Source organism: Acomys russatus, chromosome 30 (assembly GCF_903995435.1).
Source record: "Acomys russatus chromosome 30, mAcoRus1.1, whole genome shotgun sequence".
Taxonomy (NCBI): Eukaryota; Metazoa; Chordata; class Mammalia; order Rodentia; family Muridae; genus Acomys; species Acomys russatus.
The window spans coordinates 22,264,083-22,288,531 of NC_067166.1; the positions used below are offsets into that span (position 1 = coordinate 22,264,083).

Consider the following 24,449-nt stretch of genomic DNA (forward strand, 5'->3'; position numbering starts at 1 on the left):
AGCAGAGTCCCATCCCAATGATAAAAGAGAAAAAGAAAGATGGTGCTGTGCACCCAGATGATGTGGCTAAGCTTCATTTAGATTCACTTAAATGTCCTGCAATGTTTTTACAGGAGGTCCTGGACCTCCACCGGTCTCCCTGGGTAAGGATTCTGCCCCCATTACTCACAGTTTCCATTTCTAACACAAACATTTATTCCCAGGAAGACTTGTCTCCTCGGCCTCAGCTTTGTTCCTTTGGGATTCCGACAGTGCTTGAATGCAAGAGTGTGCTGGGGCAGGCTGGAGTTCACATGGATGGATGCGGGGACTTTGGAAAGGCACGCTAGAACATTTCGGTGGCTTAGTGAGGAATTGAGGGCTTTGTACCCAGAGAGATAATGGTAATTAAATAATTTGAGCTGTTAAATAGACATCTCATAAACAGTTTGTGACAAGTACTATTTATTTGCTTAATTTCATATGATTCTATACTGATTTCACGAATTTCATATATTTATCACCCCCAGCCTACAGATGTGTAAGTAGAGGCTAAAAAGGTCAAATCACTTATACAAATTCATCCAAAAGTTGACTGAAGGCAGTGGTTCTTTTATTATTATTATCATCATCATCATCATCATCATCATTATTATTATTCCTTTCCCTTGCACTCAGAGGTGATTTTATATTAGCTTGGCCCAGATTTTGGCATAGTGCAAGACTGTAGAAAAACTGTGAGCAGCCTGTGCAGCTGTGTCTTTCTACCCAGTTAATTTGTAGAGTCCTTGAGGGCAGAACATGCCCTCTCCAGCTCCTGTCTTCTTTTGAATACCCTGCATACTGCTGTTTGTGTAGCTACAGGACAAAATGTAGGGCTGAGTTAGGAGTCAAACTGTCTGGGGTTTTGCACCTTGGAGGGAAGAGTACAAAGAAGAAGAAAAAAAAGAGCAGAGTAGGAAAATAAGTCAGACCCTGGCCATCCTGGTATAATCAGAGTTTAACACATCTGTATATTATGAGGCATTTTATGAAGCCTTTTCCATGTTACATCCTAGTTCAGTTTGTTGCAGGTGCCAGGCAGTAGGTCCCTACTCTCATGTTGCTTATGGTCCAGGGAGAGACGTAGAGACATCCTACAAATCAGTTTTGAAGGAAAGAGAAGAAATACATATGAAAGAGAGAGGCTGGAAGAAGCTTGTTTTCAGGGGCTTTGGGGAAGTCCCTCCTGAGACAGGGGACCTTTGACACTGAAACTGATGGCTCAGACATGGGGATTCTAGCAAATGCTCCCTGGAGGAGCCCTAGATATAAGTATTCACATGGTCTGTGTGAGCTGTTTAGACCTCCATGTTTATTTGCGCTACTACTCATGATAGACAAAATGTGGAAACAGCCTCAGTACCCATCAACAGATAAACAGAGAAAGAAAATGTAGGTACATTGGACTTTAATACAGCTGCATAAATGAGGTTATGTCATTTGAAGAAAAATTAATAGAACCGGGAAGCATTCTATTAAGTAAAATAAGCCAAATTCAGAAAAGGCAAGTATCATACTTTGTCTTGTATATAGAATCTAGGCTTACATACATACATATGCATAAGTGTGCATGATGAAAATTGAAAAAGTATGTGACATCAAAGGATAATGAGAAATGAGAGGAAGGAGCCCATAGCAGGGAGGAAGGCAGGGCAAGGTTGGATAGTAGGCAGGAATAGGAAATTAATGTCATGATAAATATACATTAGATGTCACACAAAAACTCATTATTTTGAATGCTAAAAAAAAAAAAAGATATATCTTGAAAGAAAAAGAAAACTAGACAGAACTGGCCTATGTGGCAGAAGAGCAGAGAAGGTCAGTGGGGTCCATGGAGTCCAGAGACAGGCCAGCAGCAAAGCCTGCACCTGATTCTGAAGGCTTGAGAGGTTACAGTGTTCCGGAGGCTTTCATTGGAAGCATGGGACTTTGAAAGCTATGTGTAACCTAATTCAAGCCTCACTCAGCTGATGATGCGAATGCAACTACCTGTGGACTGCTCTGGCCTCAGTGGACATTTGGAGAGCCCTAAGGAAGCTCCAATAGTGAGTTCGTGTGCTGGGGTTCTGTGCTTTCTAACATGTCTCTGGGTGGAGTGTCCAGTGTCAAAGAGGCAGGTCGTCATTTGCTGTTGGTTTCTATTTTTGACTATACTGCAAGAGGACTAAAGCATATCCCTGATGGAATGCTTCTTGCTGAATTTTGTTCAACTTCTTATTGGCCATTTGTATTTCCATTTTTTTCAGAATACCACGAGTCAAAAATCTGGACTCCATTTAGCTGGTTCCTCTGCTCATGGTCTTATAAGTTCTTCTAGGCTATAGTCTCACCTGGAGGCTTAACTAGGCAAGGGAGTGTTATCAAGATTATTTGATTTATTGGCAAAGCCATCATCTTTCCTTTGCTACTTGTTGGATTTCAGTTGCAAGCCACCCTCAGTTCCCAGAGGTATTCCCCCATTACCTTGCCATGTAGGCCAGTGGGCTAGCGATATGAAGCCTTTAACACAATATATCCCAGTAGTGATTATGATATTTTACTGTATTCTATTAGGATACAAACAAAAAACAAAAAAACAAAACAACAACAACAACAACAACAACAAAACCATAGGTCCCATCATTCTCAAGGGGAGAGCATTAGTATAGGCTGTGAGCTTCAAGCGTCAGAAATCACAGGGTCATCCTAGAGTCATCAGCCACACTTAATTTTATTTTAAAAAGGGAATGATACTGGAATTAGGAGATTGTAACCCACTAATACGCATTTCTGATAAAGATATGCCTCAAACATTTTTTTCTGTCATAAACTTAAGCTTTGTTCTTCATAGTCACCTTGTTGGTGGAGAGGGAAACATGTCTTTTAAATATAGTTTAAAATTAGTTTTCTTAAGCCCAGGGCCAGAAGACTTGAGTAAAGAACTCTAAAAGACTTTCAAAGAACAGTTAATACTGATATTCCTCAAAGTATTCCACAAAATAAAAACAGAAGGAGCATTGCCCAGTTCATTTTATGAGGCTATAGTTACTCTGATACCCAAACCACATAAAGGTTCAACAAAGAAAGAGAACTGCAGACCAATTTTCCTTATGAATACAGATGTAAAATTATTTAATAAAATACTTGCAAACCAAATCCAAGAACACATCAAAAAGATCATTCATCACGATCAAGTAGTCTTCAGCCCAGAGATGCAGACAGAGATGGTTCAATATATGAAAATCAGTAAATATAAAGCACTCTATAAACTGAAAGAAAAAAAAAAAACACATCATAGCCGGGCGTGGTGGCGCACGCCTTTAATCCCAGCACTCGGGAGGCAGAGGCAGGCAGATCACTGTGAGTTCGAGGCCAGCCTGGTCTATAAAGTGAGTCCAGGATGACCAAGGCTACACAGAGAAACCCTGTCTCGAAAAAACAAAAAACAAAACAAAACAAAAAACACATCATCTCATTAGACACACACACAAAAAAAGGCCTTTGACAAAGTATAACACTCCTTCGTAATAAAAGTCCAGGAGAGATTAGAGTTACAAGGGACATACCTAAACATAATAAAGGCAATTTACAGCAAACATATCTAACATCAAATTAAATGGAGAGAAACTCAAAGCAATTTCACTAAAATCAGGAACAAGACAAAGTTGTCCACTATATATCTATTTAATATAGTACTTGAAGTTCTAGCTAGAGCAACAGCTAGAATTTCAGCAACAACTAAAGGAGGTCCAGATTGAAAAGGGCAAACTCAAAGTATTGCTTTTTGCAGATGCTATGATAGTAGACATAAGTGAGCCTAAAAATTCTACCAAGAAACTCCTACAGCTGATAAACACTTTCAGCAAAGTGACTGGATACAAGATTAACTGAAAAAAATATCGGTAGCTCTCCTATATACAAATGACAAGCAACTAAGAAAGAAATCAGGGTAACAACACTTTTTACAATAGCCTCAAATAATATAAAATATCTTGGTGCAATTCTAACCAAGCACATGAAAGTCTTGTATGATAAAAACTTTAAGTCTTTGAAGAAAGAAATAGAAGAAGACATCAGAGGATGGAAAGATCTCCCACGCTTGTGGATCATTAGGATGAATAAAGTAAAAAATGGCTATCCTACTGAAGACAATCTACAAGTTCAATGAAATCCCCACCAAAATGTTAACACAACTATCCACAAATCTTGAAAGGGCATTTCTCAACTTCATATAGAAAAGCAAAAACCCCAGGATAGTAACAATAAAATAACTTTTGGAGGTATCACCATCTCTGATTTCAAGGTGTACTATAGAGCTATAGTAATTTTTAAAAACCACATGGTATTGGCATAAAAACAGAAAGACTGATCAATGGAATCAAATCAAAGACCCAGACATAAATCTACATACCTATGGACACTTAATTTTTGATAGAGAAGCCAGAAATATACAATGAAAAAAAAGACAGCATCTTTAACAAATGATGCTAGTCACATTGGATGTCTGTGTATAGAAGAATGCAGAGATCCATATTTATCATCCTGCCCAAAACTCAAGTCCAAGTGGCTCAAAAATTTCAACATAAAACCAGATACACTGAACCTGATAGAAAAAAATGGGAACTTGTTTTGAACGCATTGGCATGAGAAATTATTTTCTGATGCAGACCCTAAGGTCAACAATTAATAAATGGGACCTCATAATACTGGAGAGCTTCTGTAAGGCAAAGAGCACTGTCATTCAGATGAAGAGACAACCTACAGAATAGGAAATGATTTTTTTTTTAACCAACTCTACATCTGATAGAGGACTAATATCCAAAATATATAAAGAACTCAAGAAACTAGATATCAAAAAAACCAAACAATCTAAATAGATAATTCTCAATAGAAGAACCTTAAATGGCTGACAAATACTTTAAAGGAATATTCAACATTCTCAGTCATCAGAGAAATGCAAATCAAAACAACTCTGAGATTTGTGTCAGAATGGCTAAGATCAAAACCACGAGATGACAGCTCATGCTCGTAAGGATGTGGAACAAGGGGAACATGCCTCCATTGCTGCTAGGGATGCAAACTTGAGCAGTCACTTTGGAAATTAATATGGTAGTTTCTCAGAAAACTGGAACTTGATCTACCTCAAGACCCAGCCATACCACTTGGGTATCTACTCAAAGCATGTTCCATCTTACCACAGGGACACTTGTTCAACCATGTTTCTTTCAGCCAGAAACTGAAAACAACCTAGATGTTCCTCAACCAAAGAATAGATAAGCAAAATTTTGTACATTTATACAACATAGTACTTATTACTCAGCTGTTTTAAAAAATGGCATCATAAATTTACGGGCAAATGGATGGGACTAGAAAAAACATTCCAAGTGAGGTAACCCAGACACAAAGATAAATATGGTATGTATTTACTTATAAGGGGATATTAGCCATTGAGTAAGTGATAACTGAGCTATAACCCATAGACTCAGGCAGGTAAAAAAGAGGGGTCTCCTGGGAAGAGGGAAATAGAATATATTTTACAGGTGGACTGGGGATGGGTGGGGGTAAGAGTAGGGGGAGCATGACAGGGAGGCTTGAACTGGGGAGACATTTGGGGTGGGTGTGGAAACCTAGTGCAGTAGAAATTTCCTTGGATCTATTGAGGTAGTCCTAATAAGGACTCTTAGTAATGGGGAAATACAGAGTCTTAAGTAGTTATCTCTTCTAGCCAGGTGAGGCATCCAGTGGTGAGACTAAGTTGTATTCATTTAGTTATTGGCCAAGGAGGCCCTATGAAAATCCCCAAACAATGTAGGCGTTTTCTAAAACAAAATGCTGTTCTCCAAAAGCTGACAGTGGGCCCCATTGCTGAGGAAAACATTCATACAACTCATTAAACATGAGAAGTCAAGCTGGGGCCTACATGGAGCCTTCACCACTACACTCTAGTCTCTTTGGTGAGGGAAGGCACTCTGCAGGCCACTGAAAGACACCAAAGGCGGAACCAACCCACCCACAAAGCCTTTTACTTACAATCTGTTCTGCCTACAAAATATACTAAGGCAATGGTGAAACAGAGTTTGTGGGTAGCCAACCTTAGGTCTGATTTGACCTAAGGGCCACTCCACGAGAAGGAACCACACCTTGGGTAACCAAGAACCAGAGATTAGATAGCCCAAAGAGACCTAGGGCAGAACCAAACACTACTGGTCTAAAAACAAACAAAAAAGAATCAACAAATTGATTCCTAATGATATTCTGCTATACCCGTAGATTAATATCTTATCCAGTTATCATCACAGAGGCTTCCGTCAGCAGCAGATGAGAACAGAGGCAGAATCACAGTAAGGCATTATATGGAGAGTCTAAATTAGATGTCTACATCAAATTTCTTCCCTTCAGAACTCAAGGAAACACCACAGAAGAGGAGGCAGAAATATTGTTAGAGTCAGGGAGTATAGAGGACACCAGGAAAGCAAGGCTCTCTGAATTAACTAAGCAAGGTACATATGAACTCAAAGAGACTGAAGGAGCAAGCACAGGGCCTACATTGGCCAGGCAGCTATGTACTTCCTATTACATAATTTATTTATTTTTAACAATTAAACTACCTTCTACCCACTGCAGCCAATTTCTTATTCTTATGCTCACTTGACATAATAGGGCTAATTGGTCCTTGTACTCTTTAAAACATCTTTTACCTATTTGCATGGGTCTGCACTGGCTCCTCTGAATTTATATTATAGCTATTAGCTTAGTTTTTTTTCTGGGACTCCTGACTGTGAGAATGAGTGGATCTCTGAATCTTGTTCCAGTTCTTAGGACTCTTTTCCTCCTGTCGGGTTTCTGTGTCCACTTTGATATGATAGTTTTTGCTTCATCTTATTATCTATATTTTTTTGTCATCTTTGGTTGTTATCTCTTAGAAGGCTGTTCTTTGCTAGTGAGAGACAGAAAGGAAATGGATTTAGAAGAAAGGGGAGATGGGAGGAACTTGGATGAGTGAAGGGAGGGGAAATTACAATCAGGATATATTTCATGAGAAAAAAAATCTACTAACAACCAAAATTAGTTCTTTTTAATGTATAAAGAACTTGAAAGTTATTTATTTTTATGGCAGCCCAAGGCTACCTTGTAATTCTTGAGGTAAGATCATTCTATCCCATGCTAGAGATTATAAATAAATCTATAGGAATTTTCAACCTGCTTGTCTAGGATCTAAACCTTCTTAGGAATATTTGCCAAGTGGGTATGCTCTGTCGACAGGCACATGATGCTCTGGCATCTTTATAAATAATGTAAACATTATAGAAAGTTGTTGGTGTGGGGGTGTAGTGAGAGATAAGAGTTCCATCAAAATAACCTGGGTATTTATTCAGCCTGCAGAGGCTGGCAGGCTCGTTATCCACACCCTTTCAACAAATATTTGCTTTGAGCTGCCACTCTTGTTAAGCTATATTTTTGGTAGCCCCTGGTTGCTTCTGGGAAGTTCAGCCCACCAAGATGTTAGTTCTAAAGTACAATTGTGGCAGGGGGAAAGAAGTACTAAGGAGTGGCCGCTGGATCCCCATCTCCCTAGGTTATATGCCCCTGCTGTCTCTTCATGTCTCTTGATATGTACAGTTGGTGTTTCTCAGTCTTCTGTAAAGTGACAAACTAAAAGGACAGGACCCTTTTACCCTTCCCTTCCAGTCTGGTTGCTGGCCCCAAGTCTCTTCCATCTAGAAGATCTAGGCAGCTTTTATTTTAGGTTGGTTTCAATTCCGACTGGGAAATGCCTTTTCCCTTACCCTTGAGAATTCAGTGGGGTAGGTGGAGTGTTTTAAGTCCTAAGGGAGTGATCTGCAAGGCTTCCCTGACACAGATAACCAGTTTGATCAGTTTTCTTCAGGAGGTGGCTGTGCCAACCTCTCCAAGCTTCCTTGGTCAAAGACTCAGAATTTAGAACCTGAAAGGGTTGATCAAGACAAGTGCCACAACTTTGACTCACTAACTATGAATAAATTAGGAATTCAGACACACTTTGAAACGCTAACGCACTTAAAGGTGAAGGGGAAAGCATTTGGCGGAACACATCTGAGGAGCTGTTGGCAGCCACATAGCGTGCTTGACACATAGCCAGATACCATTTGCCAAACCTGAACATGGCCAGCTTTTCTCATCTCTACATTAAAGGAACATTAAGGTCTTTATCTCTTGGCCTGAACCTATTGAAGAAAAAGAATTTCAGAGTTGAGACTAATGTTCCTTAAAAAAAAAAAAAAGTGACCTCCGGCTGCCTCACCATTTCTGAGATCTCATTGAACACAATATCCAATAATGCACCAGTATGAAGTTTGCAAATAAGTAAAAGATGTTTTAAAGAGTACTGGGGCCAATTACCCTTATTATGTCAAGCGAGCATAAGAATAAGAAATTGGCTGCAGTAGGGAGAAGGTAGATGAATTGTTAGGAAAGAAATTGTGTAACAGGAAGACCACAGCTGCCTCGTGGTGCAAACTAGCATTCTATGACCGCCCCCATATGTCCTCCTATCCCAAGTGGTCACCCCTAAATACACCAACACATGAACAACACTAAATGGACTAAGTATGTTATATATGTATGTGTATAAAACAAAAATGTAGTATGTATGTAACAAAAAATAATTATAGAAGAAGAGGTTATAAATCCAGGAGGGAGGGAGGGAGGGAGGTGGAACTGGAGGGAAAAATCTGAAGGATAGAAATAATATAAATACAATATATTCGTGTATAAAACTATCCAACAAATTTATACAATAGTGTCCCTATGCATCCAAAATTGAAAGCATAAAACCTAAAGTCTTCAAGTTTTCAAAAGAAAAAAAAAAAACCTAAATGATAGTGATAATTTATATGTTTTGTTTTTATTACCATTGTTACCATTGGTTAAACACTTGGAAAGTGCTTAGAAGTGGCCTAGCTACAGGCTTGGAAAGATGGCTCAGTGGCAGGAGTATGCACTACTCATGCAGAGGATCTGAGTTCGGTTCCTAACGCCCGTGTCCAGAGGCTCACAATGGCCTCAGGCTAGCTTCAGTGGAATCCAGTGCCTTTGGCCTCAAAGGGAATCTCTGGATATAAGAATAAGAAATTGGCTGCCATAGGTAGGAGGTAGATGAATTGTTAGGAAAGAAATTACATAACAGGAAGGCCACAGCTTCCACCAACATAAAGACACACACACACACACACACATACACACACACACACACACACACACACACACATACACACACATGATTAAAAATAAAAATAAAATAGCCTAGGTATTATGCTGCGTTCTTTGTAGATGGTATTTATAAACCTTCTCACATATTCCAGCATGAGAATTACATTATTTGGGCAGTGCCATTTATAATATTCTGAATCTTGGGTCCCTATTAAAGGCATACATGGACAGCTGAAATATCTGACTGTGTGAGGTCCCTGAGTGTTTCCAACTATTCAAACACAGTGTTTTGCCTAATCTTAAGCATACCACAGAGCCCTATACTAGAGGGTACGAGTGACCCAGCCCATTCTCAGATTTCCTAAGAAGATGAAAATAGTGTTGCTTCTAGTTAATAGACTAAGTGGGGTTCATGAGTCCTGACAACTATCTATGAGAATTTATTGCACACAAGATACAGATATGACCCCAGTACTTTCCATATACCAGAACTCATTTTATCTTTACAGTAACCCTGAGTTGGTTTTCAGACAAGTGATTGCTAGTTTAAATTCATCTTGGAATTGCCTACGTTCTATAACAAATGTCCTGTACATCTCATTGTCATCACACAATAAACAAGTATTTCTTGTGGATATCATAGCCTATGCTGTGATTGGCAGACTTTGAGAGGGAAAAAAGCATGGAGCATCATGTGGGAAGTTTTAGGAGCCAACCCAGCAGTGACATAGCCACTTGTGCTCACTTTTCACTGGATAGAACTTTACATAGATGCAAAGGGAGAATAGGAAATGAGCCTTTTGGTTCTTCCCAAGAGGAAGAAATAATCAGGATGATGAACACATAACAGTGTTTGTACCATATACGGGTTCCTGGTTTTGTAGCTAAGGACATTAAATCACCAGAAGCCTCGGTACCCCAACATCACAGAGCTTGGCCTCTCTTTATCATAGGAGCAAAGCAGGATGGAAATTTCAACTCCAGCAGGAGCTGAGGAGATGCCCTGTCAGTAAAATGCATGCTCTGTAAAAGCTGGACATTTGTAATTGCAGCACCGGGGAGACAGAGATGTGGGGTCCCTGGGGCTTGCTGCATAGTCAGTCAGTCAGTCTGCCTATCGCAGTGAGCTCCAGATTCTGACAGACTCCCAGTCTCAAAACATATAAAGGAGATAGAAGAAGACAGCTGACTTTGACCTCGGGCCTCCATAAGGCAGGCATACCAATGAAAGCACACGTTGCATGTGTATGCATATGTTCAGAGAGAGAGGGAGAGAGAGAGAGAGAGAGAGAGAGAGAGAGAGAGAGAGAGAGAGAGAGAGAGAGAGGCACAGACAGATAGACAGACAGACACACAGACAGACCCAGGTCCATGTTGGTAATCACTTATCTCCACTGCTGTTCAATTAGTTTAACAGTTTCATCCTAGATCTAGCATAGGGTATTATTTAGGTTTTTCAAACCCAGTAAGTATGCTATTTCAGAACCTCACAAAAAGTCAAGTTTTCAATGACACAAGGTTCTAAACTCCGAGGCAACATTGCACCCTACCTTCCTACCCTCCCATATTCTTTCCAGTCTCAGACTCAGACCCACCCTCTCACTTAGTAACCAGGACTACAACTGCCAGTCCACCCACTCAAGGAACAAAGGAAGAAAAAAAAAAAACAGTGCAATAGAGTGTTGACAGTGCTTGATAAGGTCACAGGGAGTCTAGTGAGCTGATATCTGCCTGCACCTGGAATTAACCAGACGCTTGGCTTGTTTCCTATACCACCTGGTTGGTTATGAATATCAAGTCCTGAGCTAGTTCGCCTCAGCTTCAGCCCTGGGCTGTTCAAGAGCAGGATGCTAATTACTTTCCTTCTCTGCCCCTTCTCGTCTCGTGTGTCCAAAGACATCTGAAACCTTATCACTGACGTGCTGCAGTGTTGTTTTTCCCTCAAGTCTCAATGACAACCTCAAACTGGCCTGGTCAGACCCTTGGAAGGCTCCTGAATCCTGCCTGTCAGATGTGCACACATCAACACGCCACCTGTTCTGGCAGGAAACCAATTTTCTTCTCTATTTCTTCCTCCCTTGGGAAATGTGCCTGCCTTTGGCATCTGTCCCCACTTACCCTGCTTTGCACACGAGACAAAGAAATAATTTTGTTTTTCAAGCCATTTCTTCTACTTCTGTTTAAAGAAAAAAAACTACTCGAGGTCTCCTTTCTTTTTCCTTCTCTCTATGTCTTTAAAACTATCCTCCTTTTCTTGTTTGCTGTGCCCGCTCCAGTCCTTTTTATACTTTCCTTATTTGGTTCTGTGAGGAGTTCTATTTCCACCCCCTTTCTCCCTTTGATTGTAGGACAGAAGCCACTTCAGTAATCTTAGATGCTCTCATTTGCATTGACTACTGATCTTCTGTGTTTTCGTTGCTCTTCTGGAACCTTCTGCTGAGTATCTGTAGGCAGTCTATTTGTTTTACTTCCCTCCTAGTTGGGCATACTGTGGTATAGAGCACTTGAGTGGGGAGAATGGGGAAATATTAATATATAGCCTCACACTTTTGAGTGGTGCTGTAAAAAAAAAACATTGTTTGGGGTTCTTCAAAGGATACTGGACTGCAGCATTTTGTCCCCAAGGCTCCAGTCACCGCTGCTTCTTGAGATATGATTTTTGTATCAGTATGGACAGAAACAGATTCGAAGGTCCTGTGATCTCACTGAAGTGTGAGCAAGATCCATGGATTCGCTTCCTCCTGCAGAACTGTCCTGGGACCTTGAAAGGGCAGAGCTACAGGGCAAAGAGTAAAGGGAGAGATTTGGGGACCGGAAGTTACTTCTTAACTTGATGCCTCACATTTTAAGGAAATCATTTGAACACTGTGTATTTTGTTGTTGCCCCTTTTATGAGAAGGAAACCAGTAAAACTGTAGAGCCCAAAATGTAAGCTCCTCAGAAACATCCGATAAGTGGATTGTTTAAATCATTTTTAAGGAAGTATGAGCGAAAACTTCTTTAACTTAGGTTTGTTTCCTATGACTTGATGCTTTGGGACCACTTCTTGTCCTCTTTCTGGTCTTTCCTCTTGCCAGACTCTCAGCCAGTTCCTCCCCCTCCCCCTCCCCTTTCCCCTCCCCCCCTCCCCCCCCCCTCCCCTCCTCCTCCTCCTCCTCCTCCTCCTCCTCCTCCTCCTCCTCCTCCTCCTCTTCTTCTTCTTCTTCTTCTTCTTCTTCTTCTTCTTCTTCTTCTTCTTTTTCCTCTCTCAGCCAGTTCTTTAAGAAAAACCTTCATGGAGCAATAGTTCAATTTGCCTGATGTGTTTCCAGGAGAATGAAAACTTTACTGGAGCCATGGAGAGGCAGGGTAGGAAGGTCTGCAGCATGCACTTTCCTTACCCACACTCTTCTCTTCTTCACGGGTCACCTTGTCACAAGTCAGGATTGTATTTCTATAAGTTGTCAGGATAGAACCCATGAGCTCTACACCAATTATCTGTGTGGTTTCTGCAAAACCAGTCCTCTCTCTGAACCTGGGGGACTTCCACAAGGAAAGCACCTGAGGCATGCGAATCAGATGCTGGCATTTGGTTCGCATAGTTACTGGTCGTCTTGGAAGCTCAACAGGACTGCTTTTAAAATATGGAGGCAGTCATTATATTAGACACTTTTGATCCCTGTGGCAGAATAGCTGATAGAGTTATTTCAGTGGGAAGGTTTCTCTTGGCATGTGAGTTCCAAGTTGCAGAACATTATTGTAGGGAAGGCATGGCAAAGTGGCTCTCTCAGCCATACCTGGAGGTCATGCTACCATCATCAGAAAGTTAAAAAGAATAGCCTGTCTCTTCTTGGCTACCAGCTGTCCTTCCTCTGAGTGCTATCAGGTCTCCCCCTCCAGGGGACATGGTCAAATGTGAGGCACCAGAGTATGTGAGAAAGTCATATCCCACTCTCCACTCAACTGTGGAGAATGTTCTGATCATTGGCTAGATCTGGGAAGGGGTTTAAAGTTTACCTCCTGTATTGTCCTTGGCTGGTGCCTTAGTTTGAGCGGGACCCCTGGGCCCAAATCTGCCTATCATATCAAGGGATGGGATAAACATTGAGATGTAACAAGAATAAATTAATAAAAATGCAAAAAAAAAAAAAAAAAAAAAAAAGAATAGCCTGAACCACATAGGGCTTGGATATTACCCCAAAAGGTCCTGTCCTAGGGACCTGCTTTCCCAAGGAAGGCTCTACCTCCTATGTACCACAGGCTCCTAAGGGCATAGCATCAGCTGGGGAACAATTATTGAAAACAACGGCCTGTAGAGAACACTTTACATTCAAACTATAAGTCACTGCCTTTCCTCCCTTTTACTCTTACTCTGTGGGCAACTTCTATTTTTACCAGAGTCCTTTAGCCTTTGCAATGCTTTTCTATGAAAGACTTGGCATACACCAAACCTCAGACATGATTATTTAACTCTGAGTACAAGGAGATGTCTTTTCATTTCTGCAGTATGACATAAACCCTGTAAAGTGGTTTTTGAAAAGGAGAAGAGCCTTCATCATTGTAGGCTTCCCTCTAGTTATCAGGAGTCAATGCTGGCATGCCACCAGCAAGCAGGAGGAGAGTTATGTGTGGGCCTCAACAGATATGACCAGTGCTTGACAAAGAACAACACCTTGTCATTATAAAAATGCTCAGCAAACTAGGTATAGAAGGACTGTGCCTCATTGGTAAGAAACCACACACCACACAAGCACAGTCCATTTTCAGCATGGCTCTGGAAATGTTAGAACAGCTAAGTGAAAAAAATAAAGGCATCAAGTGGAAAGGAAAACATCAGAATATCTCTATTTGTGGATGTCATGGTTCTATTTGTAAAAAGCCTCGAAGATTCCAGAAACACTGATGGACTCTCTAAATGTTTCCTGTTGTTATTGTTTGTTTGTTTTGTGAAATTTCAGGAGGCAAAAGAAACATACAAAAATCAACCAGGTTTTTTATATAACGTAAAAAAACTATTCAACAATAATGAAATTAAGAGAATAATTCCAGGTAACCTGCTGTCCTTCAGGTTACCAAGAAGAGACTTGATACCCTATGAGCATATACAGGGGGAGGTAATCCCCCTCAGGAACAGTCATAGGGGAGGGGAATAATGGGAAAATGGAAGGGAGGGAAGAATGGGAGGATACAAGGGACAGGATAACCATTGAGATGTAACAAGAATAAATTAATAAAAAAAATTAAAAAAATTTCATACAATAGACATAAATTTAAAGAGGATAAACTTTGTAATACAATGCTCCGAAGTCCACATAAAAAGTCGATACTCCTCTGCTCAAAAGAAAAAAAAAAGAATAATTCCATGTGCTACAACATCAAAATACTCAATACTTAAGAGTGAATTTAAGCAAAAAGTTAAAAACTTACAAATGAGAATTATAAGACATTGATGAGATTAAAGAAGACACTAATAGACAGGAAGGCATCCTGTTTAAGACTGAGTGATTTTAAAATTCCATAATGAATGTGTTATCTGTAAATTTGATGCTGTCCCTTCACCCAAAACTCAAAATAGAACTAGAAAAAAAAAAAAAACACATCCTAAAATTCATATCGAACCACAAAGGACCCACCAAGTCACAATTATACCTCGATAGGTTTTTTTCCTCTAGAGCCTTAAAAGGCTGACAACACATATGGAAAAGTGACCAATAGCATTCATAATCTGAGAGCTATGAATTGACACCACATATCATTCTCAGAGGTATCTAGGATAACTCTTACCAAAAAATCAAAACTTCCAGTGAGGTTGTAGAAAGAAGAGAGTGTTTAGACATTGTTGATTGACATGTAACTCAATGAAGTCATAATTGGTAACATGATGAAGGTGCCTCAAAAAATTTTTTTTGAAAATCTATGTAGGAGAGCCAGATTACATGGTAGTTATTTTAATATATGTGTATACAGACATATACATATATATGAAATAAAATCAGTATATCAAAGAATTATCTGCATTTGGCTGTTAGTTTTAGTACTGCTTACAATAGCCAAGACAGGGAACTAGAGCTAGTAATATGGCTTAGCAGGTGAAGGAACTTGAGAGCAAGCCTAAAGTCCTGAGTTCTAATCCTGAAACCCACATAGTAGAAGGAATGAACTGGCTTTTGGATTGTCTTCTGACTTCCATGTATGTTCAGTAGCATATGATCGTGTGTGTGTGTGTGTGTGTGTGTGTGTGTGTGTGTGTGTGCATGTACAAATGTAAAAAAAAAAATTAAAAGATGGGAAATCAAAAGTGGCCATAAATAAATAAATTCCTTAAGAAAATGTAGTACAAATAATATACAATAAAAGACTTCAGTGTACAATGTACAATATTATATGTGGTGCATGTAATATAGAAATAGGCATAATGTTGTTAATGACAACATGAGTGAAGCTGGAAGGCACAGGAATGAAGATACTGAATGATCTCACGTGGGTGTGAAATCTAATGGACTCACAGAAGCATAATGACAGCCATCAGGGACTAGGGGCAGAAGAGAGAGACGAAAGTCCTGGGAGCCAATTTACAGTGTGGCAATTGCACTTAATATAAGGGAAAATGCTGAGAGTGGCTATTCAGCGCTGTCAATGCATGCACACCACACACATTCAGTGTGTGGGTGATGTGCATGCTAACTGACCTGCTAGCTTGTTTGTAGTGTATAGCTATTAAAAAAAAACCAAAAAAACAACAACCACCAAGTGCACTGTAACCAAACACAACATTTATTTGTAACTGTACATTAGGAAAACTGGAAGGGATGATTTGAAAGATGGAGGCCAGGTAGATCTGTCCTCCAAGCTTTATTTTAAAACCCTAGTAAAAAGAGGGAGTAGGAAATGGTGTATGAAAAGTATTACCTGATGGAGTGGAGAGGCACCAAAATCCTTCAGGTTCTAGACAGAGGAACCCGGGGAGGAGAAACAGAGTCCATAGGTCAAAATCCTGAGTGGGAAAAGGTGTGAGAAAAATCCAAGAGGTGAGATGAGGAAGCCATTTTATGACGCTGGGTTCTCATGATGGGTGGGTTCTCATGATGGGTCAGTATGAGAGAAACCACCAGGTGTCAGGTGAGAACAAACAAGCTGCTTCACACTGAAGCCCAGATATACTATCCAGAGAAGCCAGGATGGTTCTAGAAACAGAGTCACCCTGAAGCGTAAGTCCCTCTTTTTTTTTTTTTTTTTTTTTTTTTTTTTTTTTTTTTTTTTGCCATGCTTGAAAATGAAGGACTCTGGAGCAAAATTACATTGGCAATAGGAGACAAAGACTCTGGGACTGGGGAGATGGCTCAGTTGTTAAGAGCAGTTGCTGCTCTTTTTTGTTGCTGGTTGGTTGGTTGATGTTTTTTGAGACAGGGTTTCTCTGTGTACTATTGGCTATCCTGGACTCACTCTGTAGACCAGGCTGGCTTCAAACTCACAGTGATCCACCTGGAGTTACAAGCATGCACCCCCCTGCCTGGAAATTGCTGCCTTTTCAGAGGACCTGGGTTCAGTTCCTAGTACACAAAGCAGGTGTACTATGTCCCTGTTAACTCCAGCTCCAGAGACGATGCCCTCTTACGGCCTCTGTGGGCTCCTGAGTACACACGCACATGCATACACATGCATAAGTCCTGAGAAAGTGTATGTTTACATTTACTATATAAATGTGATGTGTACATTTTGATTTTTACTCAGAGCCTTCATGCTTATATTCAGTTTGTTCATTTTCAAGGTGTTGAGGCTTGAATCTAGAATGTTTCCCACCGTCCCCTATGTTTGGTCCCAGGGAGTGGCATTGTTTTGGAAGGTTGTGGGACTCGGAGGAGGCTGAGCTTTACTGGCGGGAGTGAGTCACTAGGGGTGGCCTTTGAGCTGTGATAGGTTGGCCACGTCTCTATCCTCTCTGGTCTTCCTGATAGCAGATGTCCTGTGATCAGCTGCTCCAAACTCCCGCCTCCATGCCTTCCCTTCAAGATGATTGTTTCCCTTCTTATCCGACAAGACAAAATAATTCCTTCCTCCCATAGGTTGATTTCACACAGGTGTTCAGTTACAGCAAGAAAAGGAACTAATATATAAGAGGACGGCTATTTTGCGCAAGATGTCAAACTACCTTACAGAGCTATGGTAGGCAGAGAAACACACATTGTAAAAGTTGGAATTTAAAGTTCTGCTATTTAAAAATGGAAATTTACTACAACAGCCTATGATCTTTTTTCTTTGTTTTTTGTTTTGTTTTATAATTTGTTGAAAAAAAATTGATTTACTTGGTATCCTGATTGTAGCCCCCCCATCTCCTCCCAGTCACACCCTCCCTCCCTCTTCTTCCCAACCATCTTCCCCCAGTCCTCAGAAAGGGAGGAGCCCTCCTCTCCTACCATCTGAACCGAGTCTATCAAGTCTCATCAGGACTGTCTGTATCCCCTTTCTCTGTGGCCTGGCAAGGCCACCCTGCCAAGGGCAAGTGATCAGTGAGTGGACACCAGAGTCCATGTCAAAGACAGCCCTTGCACCCCATATTAGAGGACCCATAGGAGACTGAGATGCCTATCGACTACATCTAAGCAGAAGATCTAGGTTCCCTCCATGTATGGTCCTTGGTTGGTGCAGCAGTCTCTGTAGCTCCACCCCCACCCCGGAGCCAAGTTTGTTGTCTCTATGGGTCCCCTTGTGGAACTTTTGTCCCCTTTGGCTACTTCTATCCCCTAATTCTTCCAGAAAACTCCCTGCATGTCTTGCAAACCCTATGAGACCACGGATGCCAGTCCAGCATGTGATTTTTACATCATAAAATGGCTTCCTCATCTCACCTCTTAGATTTTTCTCAAACCTTCTTCCACTCAGGGTTTTGAAACATACATTCCTCCAGGTCACCTATGTCTATCCACCAAATTAGACCCGCACGCACACACTGGTAGATACACCATGCTGAGCCAGCCGTCAGCTCTAGGAAGAATCTTCCTCGGGGTTTATGGGGCCTAATCAGACAGACTTCACTGCTTACTGCCTGAAGCACTCCTCGTTTGGGGCTGAAGTCATCCTACTGAAAATACATTCGCCAATCAACACCTCCCTCTTGTTTATAGCTACACGGGTGCCAAGGGCAGAGTTACAACTCCAAATAGACTTCAGAGAACCCACGGCTCTTCAGGACAATAACTCACACTCGTCCTGTGTAAAGCAGAATAGTTGTGTAGCACAAGCACTGAGAACGTCAACAAGCTGAAGGTGTCAGTGTGTGAAATAAAATTGTCCTCTCACTGGCAATGCTTATGTCAACTGTTCTTCCTCACACTCACTGGATGCTCTTAGGTTGTGGACATAGACGTTACCAGTAGTTTGGAGAGCACGTTTATGGCAGGCATTAAATCATTTGCTTAATTGGGTACTATGAGGCAACAGAAGAAACTCACCATTCTCTTTTTTTTATTTTATTTTATTTTATTTTTTTTATTAATTTATTCTTGTTACATCTCAATGTTTATCCCATCCCTTGTATCCTCCCATTCCTCCCCCCCCCCATTTTCCCATTATTCCCCTCCCCTATGACTGTTCCTGAGGGGGATTACGTCCCCCTATATATTCTCATAGGGTATCAAGTCTCTTCTTGGCTACTTGCTGTCCTTCCTCTGAGTGCCACCAGGTCTCCCCCTCCAGGGGACATGGTCAAATGTGAGGCACCAGAGTATGTGAGAAAGTCGTATCCCACTCTCCACTCAACTGTGGAGAATATTCTGACCATTGGCTAGATCTGGGAAGGGGTTTAAAGTTTACCTCCTGTATTGTCCTTGGCTGGTGCCTTAGTTTGAGCGGGACCCCTGGGCCCAAATCTGCCTATCATATTGCTCTACTTGTAGATTTCTAGGACCCTCTGGATCCTTTTATTTTGCTGTTCTCCCATGCGTCTCTCATTTAGAGTCCCAATAGGATGCCTTCCCCTCTGTCCCAGTTTCCTGGTAAGTGAAGGCTTTCGTGGGACATGCCCCTTGGGCTAGTGTGCAGATATAAGTGAGTATATACCATTTGATTCTTTCTGCTTCTGGGTTAACTCACTCATTATGATCATTTCTAGCTCAATCCATTTATCCACAAATTTCGGGAATTCCTTGTTTTTAATAGCTGAGTAGTATTCCATAGTGTAAATGTACCACAGTTTCTTTATCCACTCTTCTACTGAGGGACACTTAGGCTGTTTCCATGTTCTGGCTATTATGAATAAGGCTGCTATGAACATGGTTGAGCAAATTTTCTTGTTGTGTGCTGGAGCATCTTCTGGGTATATTCCAAGGAGTGGAATAGCTGGGTCTTGAGGAAGCCCTATTCCCATTTTTCTGAGATAGCACCAGATAGATTTCCAAAGTGGCTGTACTAGTTTGCATTCCCACCAGCAATGACGGAGTGTTCCTCTCTCCCCACATCCTCGCCAGCATGTGGTGTCGCTTGAATTTTTGATCTTAGCCATTCTGATGGGTGTAAGATGGGATCTCAGAGTTGTTTTGATTTGCATTTCCCTGATGACTAAGGAGGTTGAGCATTTCTTTAAGTGTTTCTCAGCCATTTGATACTCCTCTGTTGAGAATTCTCTGTTTAGTTCTGAGCCCCATTTCTCAATTGGGTTATTCGGTTTGGTGGTGTTTAATTTCTTGAGTTCTTTATATATTTTGGATATTAGACCTTTGTCAGATGTAGGGTTGGTGAAGATTTTTTCCCAGTCTGTAGGCTGTCGCTTTGTTCTCTTGACAGTGTCTCCTGCCTTACAGAAGCTTCTCAGCCTCATGAGGTCCCATTTATTAATGGTTGACATTAAGGCCTGGGCCGTTGGTGTTCTGTTCAGGAAGTTGTCTCCTGTGCCAATATGTTCCAGGCTCTTTCCCACTTTTTCTTCTAAGTGGCTTAGTGTCTCTGGTTTTATGTTGAGGTCTTTAATCCACTTGGATTTGAGTTTTGTGCAAGGTGACAAATATGGGTCCAGTTTCATTTTTTTACACATAGACCTCCAGTTAGACCAGCACCATTTGTTGAAGATGCTATCCTTTTTCCATTGAATGGATTTGGCTTCTTTGTCAAAAATCAAGTGACAAAAATATGGAACGCTTCACGAATTTGCGTGTCATCCTTGCGCAGGGGCCATGCTAATCTTCTCTGTATCGTTCCAATTTTAGTATATGTGCTGCCGAAGCGAGCACGAAACTCACCATTCTCAAATGGGTTTGTAGCATATCTTTGCAGTTCAGTGTGCTTCCGGACAGATGGTTCCTGCAGACATGGCTTATTTTGGGGGTCATTTCTGCTGTCACCAGAGTGGAAATTCCTCAAACACACACGTTAAATTCCATAGGCAGTCCTCATGGTACGTTTCTTAACTCTAGGTGTTTAACAATGCGAGTCCTCTGGCTTCATAGGAGTCTGTGTTTTGGCTTGTCCATGAGCGTGTGTGTGTGTGTGTGTGTGTGTGTGTGTGTGTGCGCGCGCACGCATGTGCGTGTACCTTTATTTATTATAAAAATAATAAAGACTTATTCATTAAATATAAACTATTAACATTCCTATCTCTTATAGGGCAGGGTAATTATTGTTTGGGTCTAGGATAGCCACTGTGGCTTTACCCAGGTCTTCCTCAAGAGCACTTTTACCTTTGTCCTGGATGAGAAAATGCTAGAAACATGCAGTTTTCACTCCTCCCACTACAAAGAATTCAGAAAATTCAAGGCTGCAATGTTGGAGTTTTCCATCCACGTAGGTCTAATGGAGATTGCTCAAGGAACAAATCCTGCTCCTTGCCAGTTAGTGACCTGATTTCCCTGCATTTTCAATTGCAAGTTGGTGTGCGTTTACAAAAATGCAAATTCAGTATTTACTTGATCTGATTGATTGTGCCTTTAAACCTCCACTGTGACTAAAAATACCTGGTAATATCCGAGTTCTGGAAAGGTCCGTCTGTCTTTGTTTTTCTGACTCAGGACCCCTGTTTAGAAAATGAATGTAACAATGCCAGAATCCTGTCCAGATGGATTCAAAGTAAGTGGAGGTCTTTCAGGAGACTTGGTAATTCCATGCAGGAGTAACAGATGCTGCTGTTAGATTTCTAGGTGTCTAAAAGTGCTCCTTATCATCTCCAGATGCCCCCTACTCTGTGTTCTATCTGCCTCAACTAAGTAAACATGCACGGGATTTTCTGTCTCTCATTTAGAAGCCTTTCCTTGGATGTTTCCCCCTGCTGGCTTCCAAGCCATGTTCCATAAACCTTGGTTTAAGCCTTTCTTCCTTAATGAACTTACCACAGGGACTGTGTCCACCTGTCCTCATCCAGATCTGTCTGATTCTGCCTTGGTGTATTGTCAGATTCCTCATCTTCGGACCCTTCTTGAGTCCTTCTCTGGTTCTTGGCAGAAATAACAAACTCAGAGAAGGGACATGGGTTTCCTTCCCATCCTCAGAGACTGCCCTTTCTATTGCATTGCTCCTGGTCAAGCAGAGACCACCTGTCCTTGGGGCAAACTAAAGGTTCAACGTGTGGATCTTTTTTTTTTTTTTTCTCTCTTTTCTCTAGGCTCAGTTTTCTGGACAATTTGCATTTGAGACTGCAGAGAAGTGGGTGTGTGACTGCTTCCAACTTCCGCTGGGTGGTGACATAATCACGGAGCGGCCATCTGTGGTTCCTCCATCTGGTGAAGCTGCTCTTGCCGACTCAGGAGCAATGCACCAAATCCAGCCTCACCTTTCCCAGCAGCCTTCCACCGAGCTGTGACGGGAGGTCTACCATCTCTGGGACTTCTGAGCAGAGGGCTCGTAGACAGGCTGTATTTCTGGCAGTGTTAGGAAAGACCTGCAGAGCTCTGTGTCTCAATATCACCATCAGCAAAATGGGACGAATGTGTCTCCCTCATAGGTCTGATCTGAGGATTAGGAACACCCTTTTGTACATGGTCTGAGCTTGGCATATGATAAATGCCCTCATTCCATCTGTGGCACTGTTGGATTGGGATCATCACTGTCTTATTTCCCTCCGTTACTACAACCATCTCCCAGACAACACCTCATCTTATTGGGATTTATGCAGGATGCTAAAAAGAGCATTTAGAGTAACAAAAACCATGATCTTGGAGATGGGCCTGCCACTCAACTGGGTGACTTTGGGGTAGCTCGTTTGTGAGTCAAGCAAAAGAATTCACTTGGAAGGTTGCTAAAACCTATGCATCTACCACAAAGTCTGCTAAAGGATGTGATGGATATTCTACATCAGAACCAACACCTCTTCCTTGAATGGGTGTGCCGCGTCTTAAAGCCACTGGGATCACACTGGGTACCTCTTTCCAATAGACTCATTCAAGGACAGCAGACCCCAGCCTCGATCACACGATGGCTTCTCAGACTCCCAAAGGGATGATATCTTTTCAAACCTAGTCTCAACCTAGACCAAATTCTATGAGGCAGCTGCCCAGTTTCCATGAAAGCTCCTCTTGCCCTCAACTCACCACATCTGTCCAGTTACCCAGTGAGTAAGAGCTGAGTCCTGCCGGGGAGAGTGGAGACTTGGATTCAGGCTCAACAACTTCCCTTTTGTTTCACTCACAGAGCCTGGCACTGGACACTGATGGGCACAGCTAGGGAGGAAGCATTTGAGGACCTTCCCTACCTAGTAACAATGCAACAAAAGTCAGGGGCTGACGCTGGAAATGGCTTTGAGATTGCCAAGTAAAAAATGTGATGTCGGTTCCATGTCAAAACTGCCAATTCTGATGGTATCAACATATCTATAGAAAAGGAAATGCCCCCCCCACTTCAAACTATTGATTAATGCTGTACAAATATGGCAGATTTACAGTGCACTCAATTTGGATGGCACCTTTGAGCTTGTATTAAACAGAGCTTCAACGAAGATCTCACTCTTGGCTTGTTCCTGATACCATCACAATAATATCCAGCACTTGGCTAGTAAAGCATCCTTTTTGAATGCTGAGATGCAGGATGAGTTCAGTACAATCTCACCTGTGCCTCCCTAGAACAGGATCCTGAAACTAAATCTGGGGGTTAGTAATTGAGAGTGGGCTAAGATCTAACTAGTAGGAGGGAAGACTTGAAAAAAATCATTGTCCAGCTTGAAAGATAAGCTCAGCTGTGTGTGCTTTGAACTTCAGCACATCCCTCATTGGATGTCTGGAAAGTAGGCAGGCAATGGCTTCCATCATTCAGGAGCAGGACATCCTATAGGAGTGCCTGGCTATTTCAGTTGCCACAAGTTCTTTGAGGAGATACAGAAGGACTCGGACAGCTGTTATGATCACTGCCAACATAGATGCATGTGGGCATAGCTAATGTACCCTCCTTCATTAGTTGGGCCTGTAGAATAATGTCACATGGCTTTGAGTGTCCAATTTATAATAAACCCAGTCCTTGGTTCTCACTGAGAAGTTTGTACCTTGCTTCCTAACTATTGCTTATGGAAAGTCCGAGAATCTTAGCCCAGATTGGCCAGCACAATTACTCATGACAGAGATGACTGTTCTTGCTGTATCTCTCTTAGAATCAGGAATTCTGTCAATGCAGTACAAGCGGAAAGGATGCCGCCACCAGTGCTTAGGACAGAGATGGCAGGAAGGCCAGATGCTTCTCCCTAGAGTGGCCTGTTTTGCCCAGCATGGAGGTTCTTATGCCTCAGCAGCTGGGGCACAAGAATGCAAGCTTTCTTTCTTACATATTAGTCATTTTACATTGGGCAAGGCCAGGTATGAGGATGATTGAGTCAAGACTGGGGAGCATTAGGGTCAGACCAGCTCTCCTTAGACAACCTTGACTCTGATATTAAACTCAAACCACTCAATAGAACAAGGATTTTCTTCTCTTGGTCCACTCCAGTGGTTTTCTTTTCTTTTCTTTTCTTTTCTTTTTTTTTTTTTTTTTTTTTTTTTGTGTGTGTGTGTGTGTGTGTGTGTGTGTGTGTGTGTTAAAGCAATTAATCAAAAAGTATTTGAATATTTAAGACCTATCCTAATAACTTATGTCTAATGTAAGGAGTCCAAATTTCCTTGTTCTTCAACTCCTCTGAGTCCCCCTACAAACATGTGCGTTCAAGATGGCATTATCCTTTGCTGTTGCCAGGTAGCAGCCAAGCACCAAGATCTTGTCAAGCCAAGGGATATCCTGTTACATCTCTTCCACAGAGGCAGCAGGAAGAGAAACACTTGCTTTACATTTTCTGAGTCTTTCACAGAGGCCTCCTCACCCCAGGATTGTCCCCCGTCAAA

The 24,449-nt window shown here is 41.6% G+C and overlaps 1 long non-coding RNA gene and 1 other non-coding gene across 2 annotated transcripts in view; one reads left to right on the top strand and one right to left on the bottom strand.

Annotated features, from left to right (window-relative positions):
* The window catches only part of LOC127212438 (uncharacterized), a 162,047-nt gene extending 139,936 nt beyond the window's left edge, over window positions 1-22,111 (top strand). The window contains exon 3 of the long non-coding RNA XR_007833546.1: window positions 21,755-22,111. This is a non-coding gene — a long non-coding RNA (uncharacterized LOC127212438). The remainder of the gene's footprint in view (window positions 1-21,754) is intronic.
* LOC127212543 (U6 spliceosomal RNA) lies at window positions 20,284-20,390 on the bottom strand. The gene has a single exon (XR_007833580.1). It is a non-coding gene; the product is annotated as a U6 spliceosomal RNA (small nuclear RNA).
* Window positions 22,112-24,449: the final 2,338 nt, after the last annotated feature.